Below are 12,440 nucleotides of genomic sequence, written 5' to 3' on the forward strand. Positions count from 1 at the left end.
ATATGGTACATTGAAAGCCATCACACTAACATAGTCAATCCTCACTATCTGTGGCTTCTTTATTTGCACATTCATGACCTTGAAGCATATGGTACATTGAAAGTCACCACACAAACATAGTCAAACCTCACTATTTGTGGATTATTTGCAAATTCACCTGCCTGCTAAAAATTATTTGTCATTTCAAAGTCCATGCTTGTAGCACTTTTATAGTTATTTGTGAATGCACAGAGGAGTGAAAAATTTGAGTTTCTTGATGCACGCCTTCCCAGATGAGGTCAAACAGGGAAATATTCTACTTTCTTGTTTCAGACCTTATATTGTAAATGCATCCTTTCCAAGGATTACTTAATAATACATTTTTTTTATTCTTATTTTAATTTTGGCCGCTAAGTATTGTGCTAAAGTGTGTTTAGTGTTTGGAAGCAGAAGAAGGCTAGGATGTGCCTTACAGAGAAAATGCCTATGTTAGATTCTCTTTGTTATATTAAATAAGTTGTCTTTACACAGGAAAACAAATGAAACAAAGTCATATATTGATTGGTTAATAAAAATGTTGTAACCAGAAGCTCTCAGGAACCTAGATCTATATTTTTCCTAGAAGCAAAGATTCGGTGTCTGGAAACATTTTAGAACATAACTACTACAGATAGTGATTACTGACTATACAATATAAACCAATTCCAGATCAGCTACAGATTTACAAGATTCCACTCCCGACACTGATATTCAGACAGAAGAAAACACATGTCAAACAGAAATATTATTTCCAGTATCTGTTCTTTTGCACACAATGTTTAGAATTAAAATGGAAATAAGGCTATTCACAAAAATGCAAAAGAACTACAACCTATTATTAACAGATATAATAGAACAAAAAGAGACATGGAGATGGACCACATGTTCTATCAGAATGAAAACAAAAATAGCTATGAAAAATGTGTTAAATAATCTTGAAAAATAAGACAACATATTTGGAAGAGACTAGGAATTTCAGAACTATAAAACAGAGTAAAACTGAAATGGCAGGAATGAAAAACACAATTATCAAAGGTGAATTCCTTTGATGGGATTATTACCAGAACTGATGAAGAAGACTAGTATATCAGTTGACGTGAAGATAAACAAATATAAATTCTCCAAATTGAAACATAAGTGAAAAAAGAACAAAGTATCCAGCACCTGTGTAAGAATATAAATGCTCTGTACAATATTTAATAACATAAATGGTCTGTATGATACATACATGTAATTGAAATACTGAAAGCAGTGCAAAGACAGTGAGAGAGAGAGAGAGAGGTACATAATCAATTTGAAAGAATTAGAGTTTTCCAGGTTTCACAAAAGTGAAAAACCTAGGTGTACCTGAAGCTCAGAGAAACACAAGTAGGATAAAATGATAATAATAACCTAGTGTATTATAGTCTAATTTCTGAAGACTGAAGATAAAAAGAAAACCTTGAAGGCAGCTAGAGAAAAAAGAAATATCACATATTATCTAACTAGGATTAAAATGAGAGCAGACTTTTCTTCAGAAACTATGCAAGTCGGAGAAGTAAATCATGGATAATCTCTAAAGCACAAGGGAAAAAAAAAGAAGTGTTAACCTAGAATTACTTTCCCAGTGAAATAACTTTTAAACATAAAGGCAAATAATTCATTTTCAGATAAACAAGAAGTGGGTATTTACTGACAGAAGACATATAAGTATTGTTAAAGGCACTTCATCAGGCATAAAATTATGATACCTTATAAAAAACAAAATTTATGAAAGTAAATGGACACAAAAATGTTATAACTGTGGGAAAATGTAAATAATTTTGTTGGATTTTTAAATTGTATCTAAAGATAATTGAGTAAATAGAATAAAAAACTGATACTAATAGACAATATCTAAAACAAAATTGGCAGGAGAGTGACCTCAGCAAAATGATGTATTAAAACTTTTCAGCAATTATCTCCTCACAGAAACGTCAGTTTGAACAATTATCCATCCACAAAAATACTTTCACAGAACTAAAGGATGCAGATAAGATGTTACAGTACCTAAGATTAACATGGAAATTAAAATTGATGTATTAAAAATGTTAGAAAGGACAGTTTCAGATTATCTGCATCATTCCTCTCACAAGCCTGGAAAGCACAGTATGGAGAGAGATATCCTTTGCGTAAATAAAGGAGAGTGAATTGAGTATCTGATTTCATCATAAACCCAGCTTCAGGCCTACCACAGAAAACCTGGGGACAACAGCAGCAGAAGACACATTCTTCTTAAGCACATATGTAACAACCTCCATGATACATCATATGTTAGGCAACAGAACAAGTCCCAATAAAGTTAAGAATATCAAAATCATATCAAATATCTCAGTCAACGACAGTGCAATGAAACTAGATTCAGTAACAGGTGAAAAATTTAAAAATGTATAAATATGTGAAAAATAAACAACATATTATTGGACAACCAGTGGGTTATAGAGGAAATCAAAGCAAAATTTTAAAAATTATTGATAGAAATGAAAATGGAAGCACAAGATACCAAATGCAGCAAAAGCAATTCTAAGAAGGAACTTTAGAATGATAAATTCTTACACTAAGAAAAATGAAAGATCTCAAATAAACAATCTAACTTTAAACCTCCAAGAAGCAACTTAAAAAATTAAGTCAAAAGTTAGCAGAATAAAAGAAATAACAAATATCAGGGAAAATACAAATAAAATAGGAAGTAGAAAAAATATAAATAATCAACAAAACTCAGTTGGTTTTTTGAAAAGATAAATAAAATTGACAAATTTTAGCTTGACCCGCCAAGACAAAAAGAGGGAGGCCTTGAATAAATAAAATTATTAATCAAAGAAGAGACATTCCAACTCATGTAAAAGAAATGCAAATAATTTAAGAGACTACTGATGAGGATTATATGTGGGCAAATAGGATAACCCAGAAGCAACGAATAAATTTCAAGAAATATGCACCCTGCCAGGACTGAACAATGAAGAAATAGAAAATCTAAACAGTTCAATAACAAGTGAGAGTATTAAATCAGTAATCAGAAACTTCACAACAACAACCAAAAAAACCCTCAGAACCTGATGGCTTCAATGCTGAATTCTACTAAACATTTAAGTAACAACTAATACCTATTCTCAAACACTTGAAAAACCTGAAGAGGAGGAAAAACTACTAAATTTATTTTAGAAGATCGCCATTACTCTCTCACAAAAGCCAAACAAGACCACTACAAGAAAAGAAAACTACAGGCCAACATCTCTGTTAACATTGATGCAAACATTCTCAACAAATTTTTATAAATCTGAATTCAATAGCACATTAGAAAGATCAAACAGCATGATCAACTAGGATTTATCCCCTTGTTGCAAGGAAGATTTGACATATGCAAATAAATTAATGTGATATATCACATTTAGAGAATGAAGGGAAAAATAATAGGATTATCTCAGTGGATGCAGGCAAAGCATTTTAGAAACTTCATATCTTTTTATTGTAAAACTCAACAAATTAGGAATAAAAGGAATATACCTCAACCCAGTAAAGGCCATATATGACAAATCCATAGATAACATTACACACAATGATGCAAAGTTGAAAGCTTTTTCTCCAAGATCAGAAACAAGACAAGGATGTCCACTCTTGTCCAGTCAACCTAAGGGTCCATCAAAGGAAAGATAGATAAAGAAAATGTGTGTGTTTGTTTATTCATAAATTTAATGTAATGCTAACAAAAATACTATGAGGTATTTTCACCTATCAGATGGGCAATATCCAAAAGTTTGATGACATACTCTCTTGAAAATCCTACAAGAATATAGTTGCTTGAAACATTGCCATTGTAAACTAAAAATAATACAACCCCAGTTTCAAAACCCTCGTTTTGAAAGGCATCACTCTAAACCACTCTGCAAATAATAAATTTCCTTGAACTAATCAGAAAACTGAGGTTGTAAGGCAAGCAACCAAATTGAAGAATGAAATGTTGTAAGAATATAATGTTTTGAATCTAAAATGATTGTTAGAGGTCAGAAGATTATATTTTATTAGGAGGGAAGAAAATAGGTGTGCCTAAAGGGAACGTATTTAAAGTGATTTTTTTCTCTCTCTTATTTATTTGATTTTGGAGATGAGGAAAATGGTCCAGAAACAACACCTGGGAGGAGAGAGAGAACTAATTTCATCTCTCCAAAGTAGAGAAAACACACTGATTTTAGCTAACCCCTATTAAAGGATTCCAGAACATAAACATACATTGGACACCCAGTAAAATTTGAATATCAGATAGATAAGAAATATGTTTGATACTTATGTTCCATACAATAATTGGGATATTCTTATATGAAAACAATTCTTCACTGTTTTATCTGAAGTTCAAATTTACCTAGGCACTCTGCATTTTATCTGTCAACACTATTTAGGAAAAATGTGATTAATTTCACAAAAAAAAATCATGTAACTACTCATTTATACTATGAATTGTCATTCAGAAGCTTGGCATTTGAGTAATTTTTTAAAAATATATTGAGAGCAGAAATGAGTTCTGTTTCTACTGTTATCATGAGTTTATGTTACTATGTAACTTTATAATCGGACGTGTTACTAAAAAGACAGAGATGTCAAATGTATTTAGTTAGATTAGTATATTATGTAAGGTTCATTGAGTTGCTGGAGAACTTGAGAATCATGACAAATTAAGCTCTTTGGCCATGTACAGAAGTAGAGGGTAGAGTTGATAGATGGGAAGGAAGCAGCTGCAGATTCTAACTTGATTTCTCAATTATATTCATTTTTCTTAGTGGCATAATGAGTATCTAGGGAATGCCTAATGCCAAGAGTGGAAAATAAATAAAGTAGAGGAAGCGTAATGTGAAACAAAAAGATCCAGAAAAGCCACATGCAACCTGAAGAAATAACTCACTATTTTGACCCTCATAATCAATGTATGGTGAAATACAGGATTAGCAAAGGAGTGGGTACCCATAAAACTTCACTCTCCATTTTAATAGGCTGCTGTAGACTTTCCAGAAGTAAATTATGTTTTAGCCAGAATTTAAATGTTATGTTCTATACTATATTTATATTTCTCTCTAAATATAGTATTTATATTTCTCTCTAAATATAGCATATATTTAGAGAGAAATATGTATGATGGTTTTAATTGTTTTTAATTGTTTGGTTTAGAGAAAGCAAGACCTAAAGGTTATCGCATAGTGGCTAATATTGCTAACATAACTTGTTTTATTTTAATTTACCCTCTCTCTCTCTTTCTCTCCCTCTCCTTCCTCCTTATTCTCTCCCTCCTCTTCCTTCAGATTTTCAGAAAACATGCTTTAAAAGAGAGATTATCATTGCTTGCTATAAAATTCAGGTCTTTGATTGACACAAGCTTCACTACAAAAAAGCATGATCAATGTGCCCAAACATGATTATGCCTGCCTAGTTGAAGAATGCAACCCTTAAAGTAAGAAGAAAACATTTTTGTATTCCTAATGGTTAGTTCATTAAGAAATACTCAATGGCTGAGGAGTTGCTGATAAAAGTACTGAAATTTTATAACACTGTGTCCCATTAAAAAAAAATCAGCTACATAAACAGCTCTGATTTTTTAAACAACAGAATCATGGTCATGCTTATTTGCTACAATTATTTGTAAGCCCATGGTAAAATAAAAAGCTTCCTGGATCTGAAAAGGAACATTGTTAGAATGATACTAAAATGATCTTAGGTTTCTGTGTCCACCTCCCTGGCCTGGCCTTGATTCAGTTGCACATGGAATCCCTCACAGGGCTTCTCTGTGGATCACATGATGAATCACTGTCTATATCAAACAGTGTTTTACTTTTGTTTTTTGGGTTTTTTTTTGTTTTTGTTTTTGTTTTTGTTTTGAGACGGAGTCTCGCTCTGTCACCCAGGCTGGAGTGCAGTGGCGCGATCTCGGCTCACTGCAAGCTCCGCCTCCTGGGTTCACGCCATTCTCCTGCTTCAGCCTCCCGAGTAGCTGGGACTACAGGCGCGCGCCACCACGCCCTGATCATTTTTTATTTCACCGTGTTAGCCAGGATGGTCTCGATCTCCTGACACAAAGAAGGGAACAAATAGCACCATGGTCTACTTGAGGGTGAAGGGTGGCAGGAGGGATAGAATTTTTTAAAAATACCTATTAGGTACTATGCTGATTACGTGAGCGACTAACCTGTACCGCAAACCCCCATGACACACAGTTTACCTATGTAACTATCCTGTACATGTACCTCTACATCTAAAGTAAAAGTTAAAAAAATAAAAGAAGAAAAATTTAGGTGAGGATAGAACGCTAATGTGAAAAAGTGAATTTATAAGCACCATGTTTGATTTGTGAGGACTGACTCACAAATCCTAATTTGTGAGTGTATCAGAAAAGATTGTGATCAAGATGCTAACCATAGATGTTAAGATTATGAATCTGTTCTCTCTCATCATTGTTTATTCTAATTATGTTTTCCACAAAGATTAAGTATGAAAATAGAATTGTATAATGACATTGTGTCTTTTCTAATAAAAAATGAATTGACCATGATTTTTTAATTTAACTTTCTCTTGCTGGTTTTGTTTTACCTTACGCCAATTTGGCATTTCTTTTCATGATAATTTGCTAAGTGATACCTTGTTACCTAGGAGTGCATTGCTTTATGCTTCCAACATGATTCTTTGCCTTACTGATGAAACATACAAGGAAATTAAGCTATCTTCCTTTGCTTTTAGAATTAGATATTAAAGAAAAATGGCATGGGTCGTATTTCAAAGGATGCTCGGTAATAAAATTCAAGGCATCATAAAATAGCATTAGGCATTTGGTTAGAACTGCGTGTACTCAGGCACATCCTGGTCAGCTGATTTTTAAGTAGAAAACAAAAATGTTGGGCACACAAGGCCACTCTGGAGGCTCATCAGAGTCCTGCAGCTGTTGCCTGTGTGAGATGAAACCTCTCCTGGAATTACTTAAGATTGGCAACAGTTGGTATGACTAAGGACAAGTCGATTTTCCTGCTAGCTCTCTTTATGAACCTTTGTAAAATACACTCTTCAGTTAGTTTGAAATGTGAATATGAAAAGCATGTGTTTCTGGATGAGACAGGAAATATATCTATTTCCTAAGATTGTTTTACTTATGAATTACAATAAAAAATTTTATCCACCAAACAGCAACATCATGATGGAAAAAATTTTCTACATCCTTTTTCAATCTATTTAATTTAATCATGAAATGTTATTTATGCCACTGGAGTTTTTTCATGATGACGGATTTTTACATTTTTGTTTATAAAATCTCTCAGGAATAATTTCAGAAACTTAAGAAATATAACCAATTTTACTTCTTAGGATTATTTGAGTACTGTTTAATACATCATCTTGTGAGTTTATCATAGTATGTTCTATGACTTGTAAGGTTATATTTTTTTCTCAAAAGTTTCTAAGGAAATCTATAGAGATAATTTGCACAATTAATAGAAATATACATATAATCCTTTGGACAAATACATTTTTACATTTTATTTGGTTTTTGTTTAATTTACAAAATATTTTACCATTCAAATTTTTAATCTTATAAAATAACTTGTAAATACCAAATTACTTAAGATTTATGTGTTCTTTGTATACTTTATTGTATTTTATTTTCAGCAATAAGTATTATAACTACATTCACATTGATGTCGTTGCATAAATATATTTCTGACAATTCCTTGTCTGTATTGTACTTTCTAGCAGATGTAGACTGTCATTATAACCTTAAGAAAAAGATGCTATTTCTGTTTCTTGCAAGTTTAAGTTAAATATGTGCAGCAAAGATGGCTTAATAAAGCCAAGAAAATGTAGATTTTCTTCATTTACCTATACACATTTGAGTGTTCAGTAACAGAATATGACTAAAATTTGGTGCATAGCTATTTCTCCATAGGGAATAGATCTCACCATCACTCATTATATTTGTGTGTAGTAGAACTCTACAGAAAAAAAGTTGGATGATGAATGTTTATTAAAACATTTTGTGATATTTATTATAGTTGTTCATTTAAAAATTATAATTTAAATGTATTTAAATGAACGTATTGTGACCTGTAAAACGTTAAAATATTATATTTCCATTAAAGAAGAAAGATAAAATTATTATTGTAGATAATTTATGACAAAAAATATGGTATTCATCTAGCTATATTGTAGGGTACAAATTCCTACCACTTTGCATACTCTGTATGCAACACATTATAGATTGTCTGATACATGTAATAGTTCATGACTACGCACTCATAATCTATGGATTTTTCCAGTTATTCAATTTATTAATGGGAATTTATGGATTCCCTATCTTCTCATTGGAATACTTTCTTCACTTGGCTTCACTTAAAAAAGAAAATTCTAAGCTGGGGGATGGTGGCTCATGCCTGTAATCCCAGCACTTTGGGAGGCCGAGGCGGGCGAATCACGAGGTCAGGAGATGGATACCATCCTGGCTAAGGCAGTGAAACCCCGTATCTACTAAAAATACAAAAAAAAAAAAAAAAAAAAATAGCCGGGCGTGGTGGCGGGTGCCTGTAGTCCCAGCTACTTGGGAGACTGAGGCAGGAGAATGGCTTGAACCCCGGAGGTGGAACTTACAGTGAGCAGAGGTAGCACCGCTGCACTCCAGCCTGGGCGACAGAGTGAGACTCCGTCTCAAAAAAAAAAAAAAGAAAGAAAGAAAGAAAATTCTAGTTTTTCTACCTCATTGATTACTTCATTTAGTGTACTTCACTATTTTAGCTCACTTTCTCTGTCTCCAAATGCTGTCATGCCTTGTTTTCTTCTCTTATTTCTCTCTTTGTTACTGTTTCTCTTCCTAATTTATTCTCTCTATTTATACCTCTCTTTCTATATCATCATCCAGTATTAGGGTTTCTAATACTTTTGACCTCTTCATTACAGACCTCTCCACTGAGCTGTAAATGTTTGTGTATTAAATTCCACACAAATATGTAATTGACATTTCAAGATTCACACATAGAAAAATGTACCAATTTTATCTCTAAATTTTCTCTTTCCACAGTCTTTCCCACATGTGTAAGTGGATACACCAATCTCTTTCTACTCAAGGCAGGTATCCTGGGGACTGCATTTACTTTCTTTTTCTCAAATCTCATAACCAATACATCAGTTAGTACTGTAAGCTATATCTGCAAAGCATTTCAAGCATCTGAGTGTGTGTCTTTATCCCACTGTGCATCAAGCCATGATCATGTCTTATCTGGAGCAACTGCCTACCTAGTGTCTTTTCTTCTGCACTTGCTCCCCTGGTGTCTATTTTGGACACAGCAGCCAGAATAATTCTCTTAAGCTGTAAGTCAAATCTGGTCACTCATCTACTCAAACTCTCCAATGGCTTCCTATCTCTCTCAGTGAAAAATACTAAAGTCTTCACGATAGCTTACAAAGTTCTACATGTTCCAGGCTCCTGACACCTTTCTTGAGTCATCCATTTGTTAGTCTCCTTTAGATTTTCTGCTTCAGCTAAACTGGATTGTATCCCATTCTTTCCATTGGAAAGGGATGTTCCTGCCTCAAGATTTTTCATTTAAACACTATCCTATCGCTATTTGTCTTCTCCAAGTGCATGTATGGCTCATCACTTTCAGGTTCTTAGTCAGTTACTCAAAGATGCTTTAACTAATCGTGTTATTGAAATGAAATTGAAACTAACCTCCCCAAGCCCAGAAATCACATGTATAATTATAGCTTAAGTCTACTTCATAGCACATTTTCTCTTTGCCATTCATTCATTCATTCGTTCGTTCATTCAATTGTTCCTTTCTTTATTCATTTATTTATTTATTTTCTTTGTCTTCTCACTAGACTATAAGCTACATAACAGCAAGGGGTTTTGTCTGTATGCTTCACTGCCATATACTAAGTACCTAGCATTCAATATATAGTAGATTATTTAATATTTATGGAATAAATAAATTAGTGGAACTTATTGGGTATAATATTCTAATTATGAAAGTAAATTTCTTCTGTATCATATCAGAGACTACTACATATATTGCTAACTATATGATCTTTATTTTTATTTTGTATTTTTGCCTAACTGCAAACTCTCTGAGAGCAAGAGCTATCTTATTCATTTTTATGTCTCCACTACAATACTGGGCCACATTCCTTGAACTTAATATATATTTATAAAGTGAATTGGTGGAACCAATTTCAAAGTGCAGGTTAGCAGAGGTAAAAATAATATAGTACTGACTAGATACATAAGTGCTACTGAGGAAATACTAAAAAGTAATCAATTTAGGTGGTATCAAGAGCCAATTTTTTTCCAGAAATATATAATAATACCCAATTCTTTTCTTTAGCTTACAAGGTCACTTTGAGAGAAGTGAATATATCACCCTGGTGTTTACTCTCACCTATTGATACAGAAATTGCTATGTGAATTAAACATATTGCCAGGTGTAGAATGTCAAATAAATTCAAAAATATAACTTGTTTCCTGCTTATCAAGTGACACTTGTCCTTCCTTTCTATTCCTCAGCACCAGATGTAGAGGACAGCCATGTATTGTGGCCCCACACATTTCTACTTTCAAAGCACACCTCTGCCTTATCTGTTATGGGTCATGAGTACCCCTGGGTATCACCATCTTTGTTTCAAACTACTGCCATTTCTGTTTTACTACTGTTTCTGCCAGAAAGACCATTGCTGGTGGGCCCCACTATCTCTTCCTCTGGGTACAGGTACTTGTTTGGTGAGTATTACTATGTTTGCTGCATACCACTTACACATTTTTGGCCCTGCAGCTAAGGAGATGCCACAATTAAAGGCTGTTGATTGATGAGTTCAGGAGAAATGCCTCTTTCCTATTTTGGGGATGCTCTCTTATACTTCAGTCTCCCATGGCTTTAAAAAATGAATTTTTAAAACGTAGCTACTTCCCTTTTACAATCTATCACAACAAGAAACTGAAGCTGACCAGTAATTGAAAACTGAGTAAAAATATTTTACTGTGATGAAAGCTAGAAGCCACTGTTCCAATGGGAAAGTGTATGTGGACAAATTTGTTCTGTCTAGCAGCAACTTCCCTTAGGATTTCTCCCTAGTAAGTGAAAGAATCTCATCATTTTCTCATTAGACATAAATGATCAATTTTCAACTCTGCAAAGGATGCAGAATTTGGCCCAGTCTAGATCTCATCCCCAATTCATAAAGTGTGTTTAATTATCCCTCTTATAAATGTCACAACTACTTTGTGAACTTGATCTCATAAGTATTATCTTCATTTCAAAGTTTCTTTGATGTTCTAAGCATTGAAGTGATAACTGTTGAGTAATTTAGTGATAGAGTATAATCGCAAGTTTCTATATGAATATATATAATTGCATTATTCTTTTACAAGAACTCTAAGAGATAATGCAAGAAAAATATACTGAATGTCACAATGAATTATGTCAGGATAATTACTTAATTCCATATATTGACTTAAAAAATTATTCTCAGTCTGAGTTTTGAATAACATAAAACATTAAAAATATATTTAGAATAGGCAATTTAAAATATTTAATAGAGTTTCTGGCATAATTTCAGGACAACAAGTTTTTTTTAGTACAGTTTAATCCCTGATTAAGATTATTTTTAAAAAATTGATTGCTTTTAAAAGGTAGTAATCTTAGAATATGTGTAAAATAGATGACACTTCTTAAATTTTAAATATCAATAGAGTGCAGAGTAAAGATGTATGATATCATAAGAACCACCTGTTCTAATAAGGAACAATGCACTTCCAGGTGGAAAATCTGGACTCATTTCACTCAAGGGTACTAGACACATAAGAAAGGGGGCTCCTGGGAGCTGAAGATGGGAGCAGGATAAGTAGGACTGATATTAAGAGCACTGATCCACAGAGAATTAATAAGACATTGGACAGAGGTAAAAATTTAAAGTAATTCAAAAGTATAAGTTGATTGAGGAATCAACTATAAAGGACTCATGGGGAGGAAGATCCAAACATGAAAAAATGATACATAAACCTAGAATACAATTCAAAAGCCAGATGTAAAATGAACACATGGACTTAATGGGAGATATTTCCTCAGGCTGCAGCATCAGCCAGAGCTGCTTGTCTAAGGTCTCATAAGCTTCTACCAGAAGACCCGCTGAAGAGCATGGTTCTCCATGATTTTACCAATTTAATTCAGCCACATAAGCATTGTTTGTCATTTTTATTGTTCCTTTAGAGCCAGAATTGTAGCTGCACAGAAAAAGAATAATTTCTTTACTTATGTGTATGAGCATGGGTTGGAAATATTTAATTATATCAGTCCAATAGAAAAATCTGACAAATTGCAATAGGACCTTTCCGTGGTAAACGACGTCCTTCCACTCCAGCTCAAATTCTCAAAAGGAATCTTTAATATTTC

At 33.2% G+C, this 12,440-nt stretch overlaps 2 long non-coding RNA genes across 2 annotated transcripts in view; one reads left to right on the forward strand and one right to left on the reverse strand.

Moving 5' to 3' along the window:
• LOC109025645 (uncharacterized) overlaps positions 1 to 12,440 on the forward strand; it is a 548,608-nt gene that overhangs the window by 165,435 nt on the left and 370,733 nt on the right. The gene's annotated exons all lie outside the window — the stretch shown is intronic.
• Positions 1 to 12,440, reverse strand: part of LOC109025644 (uncharacterized) — a 38,927-nt gene that overhangs the window by 2,565 nt on the left and 23,922 nt on the right. The gene's annotated exons all lie outside the window — the stretch shown is intronic.

This window comes from Gorilla gorilla, chromosome 12 (genome assembly GCF_029281585.2).
Source record: "Gorilla gorilla gorilla isolate KB3781 chromosome 12, NHGRI_mGorGor1-v2.1_pri, whole genome shotgun sequence".
Classification (NCBI taxonomy): Eukaryota; Metazoa; Chordata; class Mammalia; order Primates; family Hominidae; genus Gorilla; species Gorilla gorilla.